Source organism: Theobroma cacao, chromosome 2 (assembly GCF_053813885.1).
Source record: "Theobroma cacao isolate CCN51 chromosome 2, ASM5381388v1, whole genome shotgun sequence".
Classification (NCBI taxonomy): Eukaryota; Viridiplantae; Streptophyta; class Magnoliopsida; order Malvales; family Malvaceae; genus Theobroma; species Theobroma cacao.
Window position 1 is genome coordinate 32244249 of NC_142640.1, and position 17328 is coordinate 32261576.

Consider the following 17328-nt stretch of genomic DNA (forward strand, 5'->3'; position numbering starts at 1 on the left):
AGAGGGATAGGCTCTGATAGCACTTGGTCCCAAATAAATGTACTTGAGGGGGGGGGGGGGGGGTGAATAACACTTTTTGGCTCTTATTGAACTTGATTTCAAATTGGGGGCAAATTGAAGGTCAATGATGAGAAATTTGATGCAAAATGAAAGAACGGTTTTAGAAAGAATGAAAATGAAAAGTAAAACAGAGGAGACAATACACAAAAATTTATAGTGGTTCGGTCAAAGACCTACATCCACTACTTTGATTGTTCAACTAAGGATTTTTCAAACCAAATCACTAAAAATGGTGGAATTCTCAAGTTCGCACTAAGCTTTTACAATGGCTTTTCACAAGCTTAGCCATAACCTTTAACAATAGTTTTTCCCGAGATCAACCAAAACGCAAAAGTAACTTTTCCTAGGTTGAGTTAGAACCTATACACTTAATCAAGCTAACGCAAGCTTGAATAAACCCCTTAGAGTAACTCGCTCACTTTAAGTTTTCAAGGAGAAAAGAAATAAGGATGTCCCTATGATCACTAATATCATAACCCAAATCCCGGGCCATGATCGGTGCATGGGCTTAATGGGCATAGCCCACTAGGCCCAAGCAAGCCTCTTTATGAGATCCTGTTCCTCATTCCATCCATCATCTTTAAAACCATGTGTTGTAATTCTCAACGATGAATGTTTCAGTAATATTTTATAGCAACTGAATATTCATATTTGTATTATCTCAAAATACTGTCATTCATTGCCGTCTCATAAGGCCATCATCATTAATCCAACATATACATACTTCATTTATAACATGACTCCTAGTATTTTACATTACATATACGTGTACACAGACAAAAGACTCTCAATTGTCAGCAGAGTGACTTTAAGTGAAGGTACCACTATTGAGATGCCATAGTACCTACCAAGAAGATGAGCATACGTGGACACTCAATCTAGGTCCCAACTGCCTTCGAATCTGAAAGCATGAAATTTAAAAACATGAGTATCAACCTAGTGAGAGAACATAAGAAGGGAACAAGCATATGATACAGAAAGTTTTAAAATCATGATGCACTTTTGCTAAAACCATGCAATTTAACTTAATTTCTTGTTAAAACCCCTTATTCCAAAACTTTGATCAGTCATCTCTTAATGTTGAAAAACCCAAGATTAACCATGAAGATAAATAAGTGAAAACCATAGTAGGATATAAACAAGGTAAACATGACCGAAGGATTCTCGTTGCAACAAAGAGGCATTCTTGCTACAGCGAAATTCAGAGCACAGGTTTTTGAACCAAACTTGAGAGTTTCTCGTTGTAGCAAGATTCATTCTCACCACAGCGAAAACCATCATGAGTAACTCACTATAGCGAATTCTAGGGCTGTTGCAAGCCCCTAGCACCCGAGAATTTCTAGCCGCAACGAGAATGCAATTTTCCAACCGTGAGAAACAGAGCAATTAAGTCCAAGGAATTCTTGTTGCAACGAAAAACCATTTTTGCTACAATGAACATCAATTCGGAAGCACTTAGCAATTTTTCAAGGTTCAACATGTAGAATGCAACATACATTACAAACCACACATTATACTTATAAACTTTCTATTGCATATGTATATATAAATATATATAACACGAATACCACCACTGCCTCACCAACTCATGTGCAACCCCCACATCACGCACATAGCTGGAGTCAACGTGTGCACCCCTACATCGCACACACTATATATCATCGTGTGCACTCCCTACTCGCACATTTCTATATCATCGTGTGCACTCCTTACTCGCACACTTCAATATCATCGTGTGCACTCCCTACTTGCACACTTCAACATCATTGTGTGCACTCCCTACTCGCACACTTCAACATCATTATCCACACTTTCGCACCCTATCATCATTGGCATGTGCATCCCCCGCATCCCGCACATGCACGGTTATATTTATTACACAATATTAACTATCAATACACAACATATATATTTATATCAACATCATATAAGGCACAAGGATTCATCATATTGCACATTCACAACATAAAATGTTTTAATAAAGGCTTGTTCCCATGCATAATCTTTAAGGAAAAATCAAATAAAAATCATTCACATGCTTTGTCCAAATACCAATACATTTCCCAAAATATTTTCAATGCAAGTTCACTCACCTTACGATAGCGGGATATTACATCGCTATTTGTTCGGAGGCGTATCTAGCTATTCTTACTTGCCGGTTGCTCGTTATTTCCCTTGGCACATCACCATAGTACACTACCTTTATTGTTGCTTTTCCTAGCAACAATCCCAATTTAATATCTTTAGCGTACATCATTTATACTTTCCTTTTTCATTCAATCACGAATCCTTATTCAACTTAACTTATCTTGACACAATTTTTACCAAAGTTGCTTTTATCCCTTGCTTGCGTAATTCTTTAAATTATGATTATCGGTAACTTGTTTGTGACTCTAACACATATATTAATCTTTTCTAAGGATATTTATCAAGTTCAACCATCCTTTCCACAACAACCACAATTTCTCACAATATGCCACTTAAAATGTCAACTACACAACAATACCCATTTTCTCAAGATTCCTCAACTACACTTCAAACATCATTTGTCTTTACCTTTATGGTTGCTTGACCCATACTTGCACTCTAATATTCCTCCAAAACATTAATCATCAAGCTGCTAAAATGATTCACACATTATTTCTCCAAAGGTTTAACAAACCATGAGCTTAAAACACAAAAATCCTCACCTTAGCTTGCTTGAATTACAAAACCAAGCTTTTCTTCCTTTCTTTCTTTTTCTTTCTTCTTCTCCTAGGGTTTAGATGTGCTGGAAATTAGGGTTAGAAGCTGCAAGTTTAGTGCCCAAGAAGTTTGGAGAAGAAAGAAGTAAGAAAAGAAAGGAAATGAAAAGAAACAAGGGAAATCACATGAAAAAATTTGATTTCCATGAACTTGAAATGAAAATGGCATTGGCAGCTTCAAGAAGAAGAAAAAAATATCTTGTTGCAGGAAATAAGGACGATCATAGTTGTAAAGATGATAGTCAAAGCTTTCAAAGGAAGCTTTGACCAAACTTTACGTAAAATTATCGTTTTACTCTCCAAGTTTCTTCCCTTTTCAATTTAGTCCTCCCAACACTCTTTTAACTCCAATTTCCTTCTATTATCTTCTTTTACATATGTACAAATAAAATATAAAGCTTGTACTCCAATGCGGCATCTCCATAATATTTAAAATAAATTTTTTTCCCATGTTAGTTTTATTTAATAATGCGCGAGCCCCACTAGATTCATTTTTCTCAGAAATTTTCTCGTTCTTCCTCTCCCTCACTTAGATTAACCGTATACTCCTTCATGAAAAATTTCGACACTAAATAAAAATAATATTTTAAAATTATTTTATCAATAAAATATTATTTTATTCAAAAAATTTTCACTTGTCTCCTTGGTACCCAAAATACCTTATTATGCCTCAATTTACTTCCAAATCACTTTTTATCTTGCAAATTTTTCCTGATAAAAATATTATTATTTTATTATTATTCCTTCGCATACGAAATATTTTATCTTAAAATACTCTTTTCACCTTTCCTCACCTTTAAACATTATAATTAACCTCATTTGGCATCCGATAAGCTTCATTAGCCACCATGTCAAAGTACGGGGTATTACAACTAACCTGATCTGAATGGTACAAAGTGAAGTGCTTATCTCAATTACAAAGATTGGAGTGAAGTGCAAAAAGTATGCTGAGAATTTCTCAGTGTTTTTGAGCCCTTTTTATTCTTGAAATCCTTGGATGTGTTCTTAGTCATTGGGGAGGGTTTTTATACTTGACAAACCAACTATGTTGGATGTTTGACAGTTTTTGACCGTTGGGAAATAGTTTAGAGTAGTTCTAGCCGTTAATCTGTCTTCTAGTATTCAAATTCAAATATTTAGACAGAATGCTCTTAGTCGACTAACTATGCTTCTTAGTCAATTAAGTCGTCTCTATCTCTAAATCTAGTTTCTGGCAGTAAGCTCTTAGTCAACTAACTATGCTTCTTTGTCAATTAAGTCGTCTCTGTTTTTAAACCCAATTTTTGGCAGTAAACTCTTAGTCGACTAACAATGCTTCTTAGTCGATTAAGTCGACTCTGTTTTTGAACTAGCCATCTTCATTCTTGAGTTTTAGTTGACTAACTCCCTTCTTTATCCAACTAGGAGGCTTCTATTTTGTGGTTCAATTCTAGCTCCTCATTCTTATGAGATTTAATATTTACTTTTTAGTGATCAATTTATTATTGGCATACATTTTTCATCTTGCACACTCAAGTAGCACAGTTAGACATAAATGAGTGAGAATGTTTTATTATCATAAAAAACTAATGGAGCCAACAAGATTGTCTTGGAGGCATTCTTGGTAGTCTATTAAACACTAATGCTACAAACCCATTTCTGTATTGACCTATATGGTTTATTTTTGTATTTTGGTTAGGAATAAGAGCCGTGACTCCTTCATGTCTCCATCTATTTGGGAGTTGGACTTCATGCCAGTGTATGGTCCTTGGTATGGTAGTATGAGATCTAGACATGTTTATTTGAATTAGAAGAGTTTCTCCAATTAGGTTATGGATTAAAGCCTTAGTATTGATTATAGAGTATATGGCTTTATAATATGATCTATAAACTAAGATCAGTGGTTCAGACCCAAGCATCATTTTGTAATTGTGCGTTTGGATTTGGAGTGTGAAGGAGTTTAAGATATTCCTATCTTTCAAGGATATTATAAAATTAAGGAACCAGTTGAAATGTACTGGTCCTCCACATAGGCTTGTTTCTATTGTTCCCAACAAAGAGTCATTGAAATGGAGATGCCTTTTATCTTTGAAGGATATAAGGATAGAAGTATCCAATCCTTCTTTTGTGAGTGGTTTAGCTCCTATTTGTAATAATGCAAAATGAATATAATTATATTATTGGTGTTTTAGGTTTTTTATTGTCTCTTTATCCAAGAGTTGAATCTTTTCATATCGGTTTTGGATGGATATTTCCTTTTCTTAGGTTTTGATCAAATATCTAGAGAAGGAATGTAGATGTAAATTATGGAATGTTGATGACTTATAAATTTGATTTTGGGGAATTCTTGGAATTTTACAATTATCTATTTCTTGAATAATATTTTCATATTGAACGTTTTCCTCATTAATTGACTGGGTTTAGTTTGATATTAAGCTTGAGGAAGAGGTAGTCCTTAGAAAGAGAAGCACTTTATTGTTATAAATTTAATTTTCCTACAGAAGGGGTTTCTATTGGATTACCTAACAATGTCTTTTCTACTTACAGGAAGAATAATTGTTTTATGTTGCCTAACCCATGGCTTACCAAACTATCATCCTTAAAACTCAGTAGAAAATGATAAAATATTGATAATGCAATTAAAACTTGATAACTCTATGATATAGAGTTATTTGTGCTTAATTTTGATAGTAATTTAGCTTAGTTCTTGTTGTAATGCATGGAAATAAGTAAGTTTTATTTAAATAAATTTAAATTAGCTAATTTAGGTGAGTCAATCTAATCTTAGTTAATTTTATAATTAGTTTGCTATTAATACAATTAAGATAGGTTGTTATTGATTTATTTATGCTTTTGTAGGTTTAATGAATGAAGAATTTTAATGGAAGAAGGAGAGCAATTTTGAAGTGTAGACTTCTACTGCACATATTTTGGTATTTTAACCATAACTCTCTCTACTAAGCTTCAAATGAGATAATTCATAGACCATTGGAAAGCTAAGACAAAAATCTACAACTTTTGTGTTTAGCACTTTGCCCATTTCAGCTTGGAAGATAGTAAAAAATCTTGTCAAAGTTAATATACTATAGCAGTCCTATAGCAATTACAATTTCTGCTAATTATTGGTCGAGACCGCGGCTCATGTAGTTTGATGAGGAAATCCTGATTGGAAGTAACTTCTTTCTTCACCCAACTTGGCCTAACTTCAAAGCTCTATAAAAACAACCTTTCAGAGACTTTTAGGATAGAATGAAACATCGGATTGAAAGCTAAGAATCAAGCTCCAAAATCATTGAAGTTGAGCAAAATTTGAAGGGTTCAAGAAGATTTAAAGATCAAGATTACAATTCTTGGATTTTTCTATCTTTTTGTTATTATCTTATTTTCTTGGTTTTGTTTTTAATGTTTAAACTTTATTTGATGATGATGTGTGACTTGATGGGGAACTGATTCATTTATCTAAGATTATGATTGAATTCAATATGTAATCTTATTTATTTATCTCTTTTGCTTAAGTTTTATGGATTTAAGTTTTTACTTTATTCTATTCTTAATGCTTCTAGTTGACCGGCTATCAATTAGATTGAATTGAAAACCTAAGTTAAACCATTACAAAAAATATTTAGGTAGACCTTGAATAGAATAGCGTATGATCAAATATACTTAGTTGATTGGGTGGTTTGATTTGCATATAGGGTAGACATACACCTATAAGCCATACATAGCCAAAATTAAAGCAAGAACTTAATGAATCTATCTTTAATTTAATTTGCATAGACATATAGTAAATTAATTAGGAGAGATATTCTTATGAGAAACTTGACAAAGATTTGTAAATAATTTACAACTTTAGGTTAAAAACTTAATCCATTAAATTAAGTTAAGAGAGAGAAAAAATAATCAGATGAAATATTGAGGGACATCATAATCTTAGGTCCAGTAATCACTATAAGTTAATAAAATAATTTTGCTAAGTAAATTTAATATTGTTTTAGTTTTTAAATTTTATTTTTTTAATTCAAAATTTAGTGTTTGGATAAAATTAGGGTGTGAAATTTTAGCAATTAAGAGTAAAAATTAATTCAATTCCCTGTGGCATCGACACTTTATCCATTATTATATTATTTTTACGATACGTATACTTGCATGGGTAGAAAATTGAATAACCAGTTTTTGGCATCGTTGCCAAAGAGTTGATTTTGAGTTCTTAATTTTAATCTAGACTTCTCTTTTCTTTAATTTTTCAGGTACTTTTGGTCGTTGTATGCAAAGAGCCCAAAATTTGAAAATTGTTCCTTTTGATCTAGAATTTGAAAAGACTTTTCGAAGACTTCGGAGGAAAAATAAAAAAATTTCAACACCAAGTAAAACAATGGTTGATCAACAAGAGGAAAAGACCAAGTCTTGAAGGGATTATGATGTCCCACGAGTACAAAATCTCCACTCTAGTATCCGAAGACTTCCTATTCAAGCCAACAACTTTGAAATTAAGCTATCAATCATTCAGATGATTTAGATTGCTATTCAGTTTGAAGGTTTACCTAATGATGATTCGAATGCTCAAATTATAAATTTTTTATAAATTTGTGATACATTCAAGGCTAATGGTGTTACTGATGATGTCATAAGATTGAGGCTTTTCCCTTTTTCATTGAGAGATAAAGCAAAGAGTTGGTTAAATTCGTTTCCTGTCGGTTTTATTAATACTTAGGATGATTTGGTTTAAAAATTCTTAGCAAAATTCTTCTCACTTGCTAAACTAGTAAAGATGCGGAATGATATCACTTCTTTCATTCAATTTGATTCTAAGTCACCATATGAAGCTTGGGAGAGGTATAGGGATTTGATAAGAAGGTATCCTCACCATGGATTACCTAAGTGGCTGCAAGTTCAAACTTTTTATAATGGTTTGTTGGAACCTTTTAGAACTACCATTGATGCTGCCGTTGGAGTTGCACTCATGAGTAAATTCATTGATGAGGCTTATGATTTGCTTGAAGAGATAACTTCCAATAATTATCAATAGCCATATGAAAGATTAGGAACAAGAAAAATTGCTGGAATTCATGAATTAGATGTTATAAACACTGTTTCTACACAATTGGCTTCTTTCGCAAAGAAAATAGATAAACTGAGTGTTAATGCTGTTCAGAACTCCTTTATGATCCGTGAATTATATGGGGAAGGATATTCCAATGACAATTGTCCCACCTATTCTGAGTCTTGTCAATTTGTTGTAAATAAGCAATAGAATAATCCCTATTTGAACACTTATAATCCTGGTTGGAGGAATCATCCTAATTTCTCATGGAATAACAACCAAGGGTCTTCATCAACATCTAGTCAAACTTTCCTCCTAGGTTTCCTTCTAGAGCCCCCATGCTAGAGAAAAAGCCTTCAATGGAGGATATGCTCATGCAGTTCATGACAAAAACTGATACATTTATAACAAAGACTGATGAATTTATGACAAAGACTGATGCTTCCATTCAAAATCAAGCAGCTTCAATTAGAAATCTTGAGACACAAATGTGCCAACTTGCCAGAGCTTTAAATACTAGACGTCATGGTATCTTACCAAGTGATACTAAACTCAACTCAAGAAGAGAAGGTAAGGAACATTGTAAGGTAATCCATCTTCGCAATGGAAAAGAGGTAAATAGTAAGGATTTAAATTTTGAAATTTCAATTCAATTTGATGAGAAAGAAATTGATAAAGATGCTGAAAAAGAAATTATGGTTCAAAAATCTATTGAAAATTCAAGAGAAAAATCACAATTAAGAACTGCTCCCACACCTTCACCACCTTTTCCTCAAAGATTTCAAAAAGAAAAACTTGACAAACAATTCTAGAGATTTATTGATGTGTTTAAAAAATTACATATTAATATTTCCTTTGCTCAAGCTTTGGAACAAATGCCAAGATATGTTAAATTCTTGAAAGACATCCTGTCTAAAAAGAGAAAATTAGGTGAGTTTGAAACTGTTGCACTTACTGGATAGTGCAGTGCCATGATTCAGAATAAACTTCCACCAAAGCTTAAAGATACAAGTAGTTTTACTATTCCTTGCAATGTAGGTGCTCTTTGTTTTGCTAAAGCTTTATGTGATTTAGGTGCAAGTATAAATTTGATGCCATTGTCCATTTATAAAAAATTGGGTTTGGAAGTGATTAAGCCAACTTTTGTGACTTTCCAACTTGCTAATCAATCCATCACCTATCCTTATGGTATTGTGGAGGATGTTTTGGTAAAAGTTGGTAAGTTTATTTTTCCAGTAGATTTTATTATTCTTGATATGGAAGAAGATCTTAAAATACAAATCATTCTTGGGATACCATTCTTGAGAACTATTGGTGCTTTAATTGATGTGGAAAAAGGTGAGCTTACTTTAAGGTTTGAAGATCAACAGGTAACATTTAGTATTTTTAGAGCTTTAAAATTTTTCAATAAACATCATGAATGTTTCTCAATTAATGTGGTGGATGACATAAAAAATAATGTGTTTATTGAAACTCATTATGATCCACTAGAAACTTGTGAGACCCTGTCAAGCTCGATTAAAAGACAGTATTGTATCGAGTGGTACAACTAAGTTAAATCGAGCCTTGAACTAGTTCAAATAGAAATTCTAAGAGGAATTTGAAAATTTTAAAACCAACAGAATGGCTTAGAATAGTGATTTGGAGTTCAAGGTCCAGTTTGGAGTCCATCAGAAAATTGACCAATTAGGGACAAAACGGTCATTTTACTATTTGATGATTAAATGGAGATTTTTAGCCAAGATTTGATCACATTTGACCAAGAATAATTATATGAAATATAATTATGATTATTGGAGTATAAAATGATGTTTAGTAGTGAAAAATTGTGATTCCCGGTATTTAAGGAGCAGAAGGGCAAAATGGTAATTTTGCCACTAGTGGACTAAATGAAAATTTTTTTAAACAATTTTTGCCCCATTTGGTTAATATTGATCAATATTAGTGTTATTTTAGGTTGAAAAGTAGAAATAATGAGATTCCGGTACATTTCGGAGTATAAGGGCAAAATCATAATTTTTTTGTCTCGGGGGCAAATCAGTAAAATTTTCGGCCCAGCACTTGTCAAGACCAAGGGATTTTAATTGTGGTAGGATTGGATAAATACCAGAATATTTGTGGTGGAAAATTAAGAAGAAAAAGTCAAAAAGTTAAAATTTTGGCCAATAAGCATGTGACACATGGCATGCTTGATTATTTTATTATTTTCTATAGAAATCAGCCCATTAAATCCCCAATTCCCTCACCATATTCGGCCTAGACATCCAGCAACCAGAAAAAAAGGAAGAACAAAAAGGAAAAACAAGAAAACCTAGGTGGAAATTCAAAGAAAAAGTGAAGAAATCAAGGAAACAAGCTAGGTAAGTTAAAATTTCTTTAATTCTCCTTGATACCTAGCTTACCCATGCTTTTGTTCTTGATTTCCATGGTTGAATATTGAGTTATCATGATGAATTCAATTCTGAAAAATGGGTATGGAAGAGGAATTGTTGTTGGAATAATTTGATTTTAGACTATGTTAATGTTTAGGGATAGTTAAGCATGGTTATGAACAAAAACACAAAAGAAATATTCAATTTCTCTAGGGTTCCTTGTTGGCCGAACCATGAGGGCTGAATATCAATGGGGGATTGTTTTTATTTCAAGGAAAATGGCATGGAAAATGATGAATTAAGGTGAAACGGTTATGTAGAAAAAAATTTGATGCTAGTGCACCAAATGACCAAATTTCTCTATAAGGAATTATGAGGGTTCTAATGCTGAATTTGGCTTTATTTAAATGTATGTGGTAAATTAAGGTATTAGAGGAGAAATGAATTAATTTGGAGGTTATTTGGACACAATCGCCGATTAATCGAGTGATCGGTCGAATTTAATCGATACCGTGATTAAGCGGTAATCGGGTATATTTGTGCATTTACATATCAAACATTAGTAGTTTAAATTAATTTATATCAATTTAGGGACAATATAGTAAATTCCTCAACTTTGTTATTTGTCAAGGTGGTGAGACATCCGGGAAAGGCAAAGGAATTGCGCCTGAGGACTATTAGTCAGAGTTCACTCGAAATCCGGATTTTTCGACACCTGTGAGTGGACTGCCTATCAAAATTGTTTTGGGAATATGACTGTTTTGAACAAAGTGTTTGAATGATTTTATGCAATTTTTCATGAAAATGAATGCCTTGGGAACAAGCTTTTGAGAAAAGGTTTATGTTATGAAATGTGGTTATTATGGATTTCTATGTGGCTGCATTATGTTGATATACATATATGCTTGAATATAATGTTGTGTAATTATGTTAACTCGGCTATGTGCGAGTAGGGAGTGTGCATAAGCCGAGGATGACCCAGTTATGTGCGAGTAGGGAGTGCGCATAATCCGGTGATGACCCAGCCATGTGCGAGTAGGGAGTGCGCATGAGCTGGTGATGATGATGATGAGCTGGTGATGATGATGATGGGTTGGTGAGATGATGATGATGGGTATATACGTATATATATATATATACATATGTAAATGTGTGTGTGTGATATAGCAAATTGATGGACAATGATTTATGGTTGTAATGTACGTAAAATTTGACACATTATACTTTGAGAATTTTCATGAATGTTAGGTTGATTTTATTAGTTTAGCAGGATGGCTTTTGTTGAGTGAGGAAAAATGTTTCTCTTGTTGCTTTGTTTTCACTGCATCGAAATTCATGCTCGCTGTAGCGAAAAACTCTGGGGTTTGGAGGGGTTTTAAATAGGAATGAACTAAATTGCATTGTTTGAAACAAGTGCATCATGATTTTAAATTTTTCCTAATTGTTGCTTGTTCCCTTCCTTGTTCACTCACTGGGTTTATACTCACCATTTTCAAATTCATGTTTTCAGATCACGAGGTAGCCGATAATTAGGACGAGGTGTCCTTGTAGATCTGTGTACATCTTCTGGTAGGTGTCTCGGCATTCGGTAGCTGTATATCCATCCGAGTCACTCCGCTGGAGGTCGAGTATTATTTTGTTATGTATAGATGAACTTAAATGTAAATTTTAAAAGAGTAATGCCAGTACGAGTTGGCAATGTATATCACTATTTTGACTCAAAGTCATGAAATAGGACGTAGTGATAATAAATAGAATCATGAGTAAAATAAATAATAGGCTTGCTTGGGTTTAGTGGATTACGTCCATTGGACCCATGCGCCGGTCATGACCCGAAATTTGGGTCGTGACAAAACTTCTTTGAATTCTTCATGTGATATTATTGATGACAAAGTTCTTGAATATGCTAACCATCTTAATGCCCTATCATGTCTCCCAAAATCCCAATTTGAGTCTTTTGAATTATCAGTTACAGCTTCACCAATCAAGCCTTCCAATGAAGAACCTCCTTCACTTGAGCTCAAACCACTGCCTAATCATCTAAGGTACACTTTTTTGGGAAATTCTTCTACACTACCAGTAATTATTTCTTCTCCTCTTTCTGATGAATAGGAAAATAAACTCCTTCGAGTTTTAAGAGACTACCAAAAAGCAATTGGGTGGACCATTGCAGACATAAAAGGAAGTAGTCCATCAATTTGTATGCAAAAAATTCTTTTGGAAGAAAATCACAAGGCAACCATTAAGCATCAACGAAGGCTGAATCTGATCATGAAAGAGGTAGTAAAGAAATAAATTATCAAGTGGCTAAATGCAGGTATTATCTATTCTATTTTTGACAGTTTATGGGCAAGTCCAGTCAATGTGTCCCTAAGAAAGGATGTATGACTGTAGTCTCTAATGAAAATAATGAGCTTATTCCCACTAGAACTGTGACTAGATGGAAAGTATGTATGGACTATAGAAAATTGAACAAAGCCACTATAAAAGATCACTTTGCACTACTTTTTATTGATCAAATTCTTGATAGACTAGCAGGTAAGGATTTTTATTGCTTTTTGGATGGATACCCTGGTTATAATCAAATTGCCATTGCTTTTGAAGACCAAGAAAAAACCACCTTTACTTATCCTTATAGAACTTTTGCATTTCGTAAAATGCCTTTTGAACTTTGTAATGATCCAGCCACCTTTTAGAAATGTATGATGACAATTTTTTCTGATATGGTTGAAAAGTTTTTGGAAGTATTTATGGATGATTTTTTAGTTTTTGGGAATAATTTTGATGATTGTTTAGTTAATATTGCTATAGTGCTTAAGAGATGTGAAGAAACTAATTTAGTTCTAAATTGGGAAAAATGTCACTTTATGGTGTAAGAAGGCATAGTCTTAGGCCTTCAAGTCCCTAGGAAAGGTTTAGAAGTAGACAAAGCAAAAATCGAAACAATTGAAAAACTTTCACCTCCCACCTCTATTAAAGGCATTCGTAGTTTATTAGGATATGTTGGATTCTATAGGAGATTCATTAGAGATTTTTCTAAAATTTCTAAATCACTTTGTGATTTGTTAGAAAAGGATACTCCTTTTAATTTTGATGATGCTTGTCATGATGCTTTTGTTGAACTAAAAAAGAGATTAATTTTTACTCTTATTATCATTGTTCCTTATTGGAATCTGCCTTTTGAACTAACGTCTGATGCTAGTGATTATGCAATTTACGTAGTTTTAGGCCAACGAAAAGCAAAAATATTGTATCTTATTTATTATGCTAGCAAAACATTGAATAAGGTTCAAGCAAATTACACCACAACTGAAAAGGAGTTACTTGCTATTGTTTTTATTTTTGATAAATTTCGCTCTTATCTTATTGGTACTAAAGTAATTGTTTACCTTGACCATGCAACTATTAAATGTCTGATCCAAAAAAGAAGATGCAAAACCACACTTGATAAGATGGGTACTTTTGCTTCAAGAATTCGACTTAGAAATTCGAGATAGAAAAGATACAAAAAATCAAGTGGCAAATCATTTATCTAGATTGAAAAATGGAGATCAAGTTAGGATTTCAATAGTGATCAATGAGACCTTTCTTGATGAGCAATTATTTGATGTCGAGAAGTAGAAAATTTTGCCATGGTATGCTGATTTTGTGAGCTATCTCATGAGTAAACTCTCCCCTCCTAAATTTAATTCTCAACAAAAGAAGAAATTCTTGCACGATGTTAAATACTACATGTGGGATAAGCCTTTTCTTTATAAACATTGTGGAGATCATACCATTAGAAACTATGTTCTTGAAGAAGAATTTGAAAATATTCTTCATCATTACCATTCATCTGATTATGGAAGACATTATGAGGGAAAACGAACTATTGCAAAGGTTCTACAATCAGGTTTTTATTGGCCTTCTCTTTTCAAAAATGTCCATAATTTTGTCGAAAGATGTGATAGATGTCAAAGAATGGCAAATATTTCTAGGAGACATGAGATGCCTCTCAACAACATCCTTGAAGTTGAAATTTTTGATGTGTGGGGAATTGATTTTATGGGTCCATTCATTCCATCCTTCAATAATGAATACATCTTGGTTGTTGTTGATTATGTCTCTAAATGGGTCGAAGCTATTGCATTACCAAGGAATGACTCTAAGGTAGTGATAAACTACTTGCAAAGGAACATTTCACACGTTTTGGTACACCTAGAGCCACAATTAGTGATGAAATGACTCACTTCGGCAACAAAAATTTTGAGGCAATCTTGGCCAAATATGGAGTCAAGCACAAAATAGCCACTACTTATAATCGTTAAACAAGTGGCCAAGGTGAAGTTTCAAATTGAGAAAGTAAAAGAACTTTGGAGAAGATTGTTTGTCCTCCTAGAAAAGATTGGTTAAAAAAGTTGGATGATGCTTTGTGGGCATATAGGATTGCATATAAAACTTTAATTGGGATGTCTCCTTATAGATTGGTGTTACGAAAAGCTTGTCATCTTCTAGTTGAGCATTAACACAAGGCATATTAGGCAATTAAAAAACTTAATTTTGATCTTCAAGCAGCTAGAGAAAAACACCTTCTGCAACTCAATGAGTTGGATGAATTCTATCAACAAGCTTATGAGGTTGTAAGAATCTACAAAGAGAAGATTAAATGATGGCATGACCAAAAAATTATAAAGCAAAATTTTGAGCTTGGCCAACATGTTCTTCTTTATAATTCTCGTTTCAGATTATTTCTTGGAAAGTTGAAATCTCATTGGTCTAGACCTTTCATTGTGATGAAAGTATATCCTCATGGAGCTATGGAAGTAGTTGATGATAAATCAACTTTCAAGGTGAATAGGTAATGATTAAAGCACTATTGGGGTGGCGATTTTTATCGTCATAGGTCTTCAATCACTCTTACCAATGCAATTAAATAAGAGAAAGTCAAACTGAAGACTATAACTCAAACACTTCTTGAAAGGCAACCCAAGCATTCTAACTCTATTTATTTCCTCACTTAAATTTCATTGATTTAATTTTCTTTTTATTAAAAATTATTAGCAATTTTTATTTCTTTTGCGAGTATATTTGAAAGCAGAAAAAAATTCAAAAAAAAAAGTGGGGAAAGGGGTAGGTCGTTGTCACGAGCCAAATTTTGGGCCATGACCGGTGCATGGGCCAGATGGACGGAGTCCACTAAGCCCAAGCAAGCCTAATAATCTGGCGTGTTCATCATTCCATCATAAACTGCTAAGTCACATTTCATAACTTAGGGTCGAGATAATATTAAACATTTGCCACCTCATATTGGCATACCAAACAAGTGTATATACGTTGTTTACAACATGTATCTTAATAATTTACATTAAGTTTGTCTATACATATCAAAAGGAGACTCGATGTCCAGCGGAGAAATTTGACGAATGTATAGCTACTGAATGCCGAGACACCTACCAATAGTCGAGTCTACAAGGGTACCTCGACCTAGTTACCAACGACCTCGTGATCTGAAAACATGAAGTTGAAAACGGTGAGTATAAACCCAATGAGTGAACAACGAAGGGAACAAGTAACCATAAAGGAGAATTTAAAATCATGATGCACTTGTTTTAAAACAATGCAATTTAATTTCATTCATATTGAAAATCCCTCATTAAACCCTTAAATATTAATCACTTGGTAATGATGAACCCATACATAACAAATGATTTGAAAAAAATGAAGGCTTCAGTGATACACAAGCAAGTCAAATGCGACAACGAATCTTAGCTGCAGCGAGAATGCCTTTCCGCTATAGCGACGTTGGGATTAAGTTATTAGCTGACCGAGGGTTCCTCAACTGACCGAGGGTTTCTCACCAAACCTACTTATTTTAAACTTAATTCACTTATTCCTTAATGTTGGAAGTCCAAGCTCAACTATGGTACCAAAGAAATGGAAAATGGAGCAGCAACCGAATAAAAAAGGAAACAAAACAGAAAGTTTTTCGTTGCAGCAAGATTCATTCTAGCTGTAGCGAAATTTTGGTCCTAAAACAAAATGTTTCTCGTTGCAGCGAGATTCATTCTTGCTGCAGTGAAAGCTACAGTACCTTTCTCGTTACAGCGAGAACCAAACTGGTGAGGCTCTTAAAAACACAAGAGTTTCTCGCTGCAGCGAGAATGAATTTCGTTGTAGCGAGAACAGAGCAACATGAACAAGATTTCCATTCCCACTATAAAAGCCATCCTATAGAAATGACACTGACAACATGAAACACATGAAATCCCCAAAGTGCAATGTATCAAATTTCACATACATTTCAATCATATATCATTTTCATGCTCTTTCATTTCATAAGTAAAGATATGCATACATACATAAATAACATTCATATCAACATAATCACACCCGACTCATTTACATCCCGCCACATTGTGCACATAACCGACACCATCGTGTGCATCCCCCCACATCGTGCACAATCAGTGCCATTGTGTACATCCCCCCACATTGTGCACACGGGCACTATCATCATCCATCTCTCACACCACCATCATCACCGGCATGTGCATTCCCCCACATCGTGTACACACACAGTTACAATCATGATACACAATGTCAACTATCATGCACAACATATATATATCATCATGATGCAATAGTGCAAGAATCCATAGCAATCGCATATCACAACACAAAACCATTTAGCAAAAGCTTGTTCTCAAGGCACTTATTTTAAGAAAAGTTTGTACAAAATCATTCAAATGTGTGACAAGTACATTATATTCCAAATAAGTTTTGAAGGCAGTTCACTCACTAGTATATTGTTGAGCCTTTAGCTGACTCTAATTCCCCTAATGATCCAATTGGGGTGATGGGGCTTCGTTAGAAGCTACCATCAAATTAACATTACCATAATGTCCATTCAAACTTATAAACCCTAAAAGCTATCCCTTAGCAAGCTTTCAATTGCCACTTTAAATGGCTATCTATGTTCACTATCTTAATCACTATAAAAGGAATGAACATACTCACCAATAAAACAGCTCATAATCCCAATTATTAGCCATTATTCACAGCTAAAAATCAATCTTAGTTCATCACTCACCCTAAGGTTTCTTTGTAGTTGAATTCTCTTCCAATAGCTTCCAACAAATGGTGTAATTCTCTC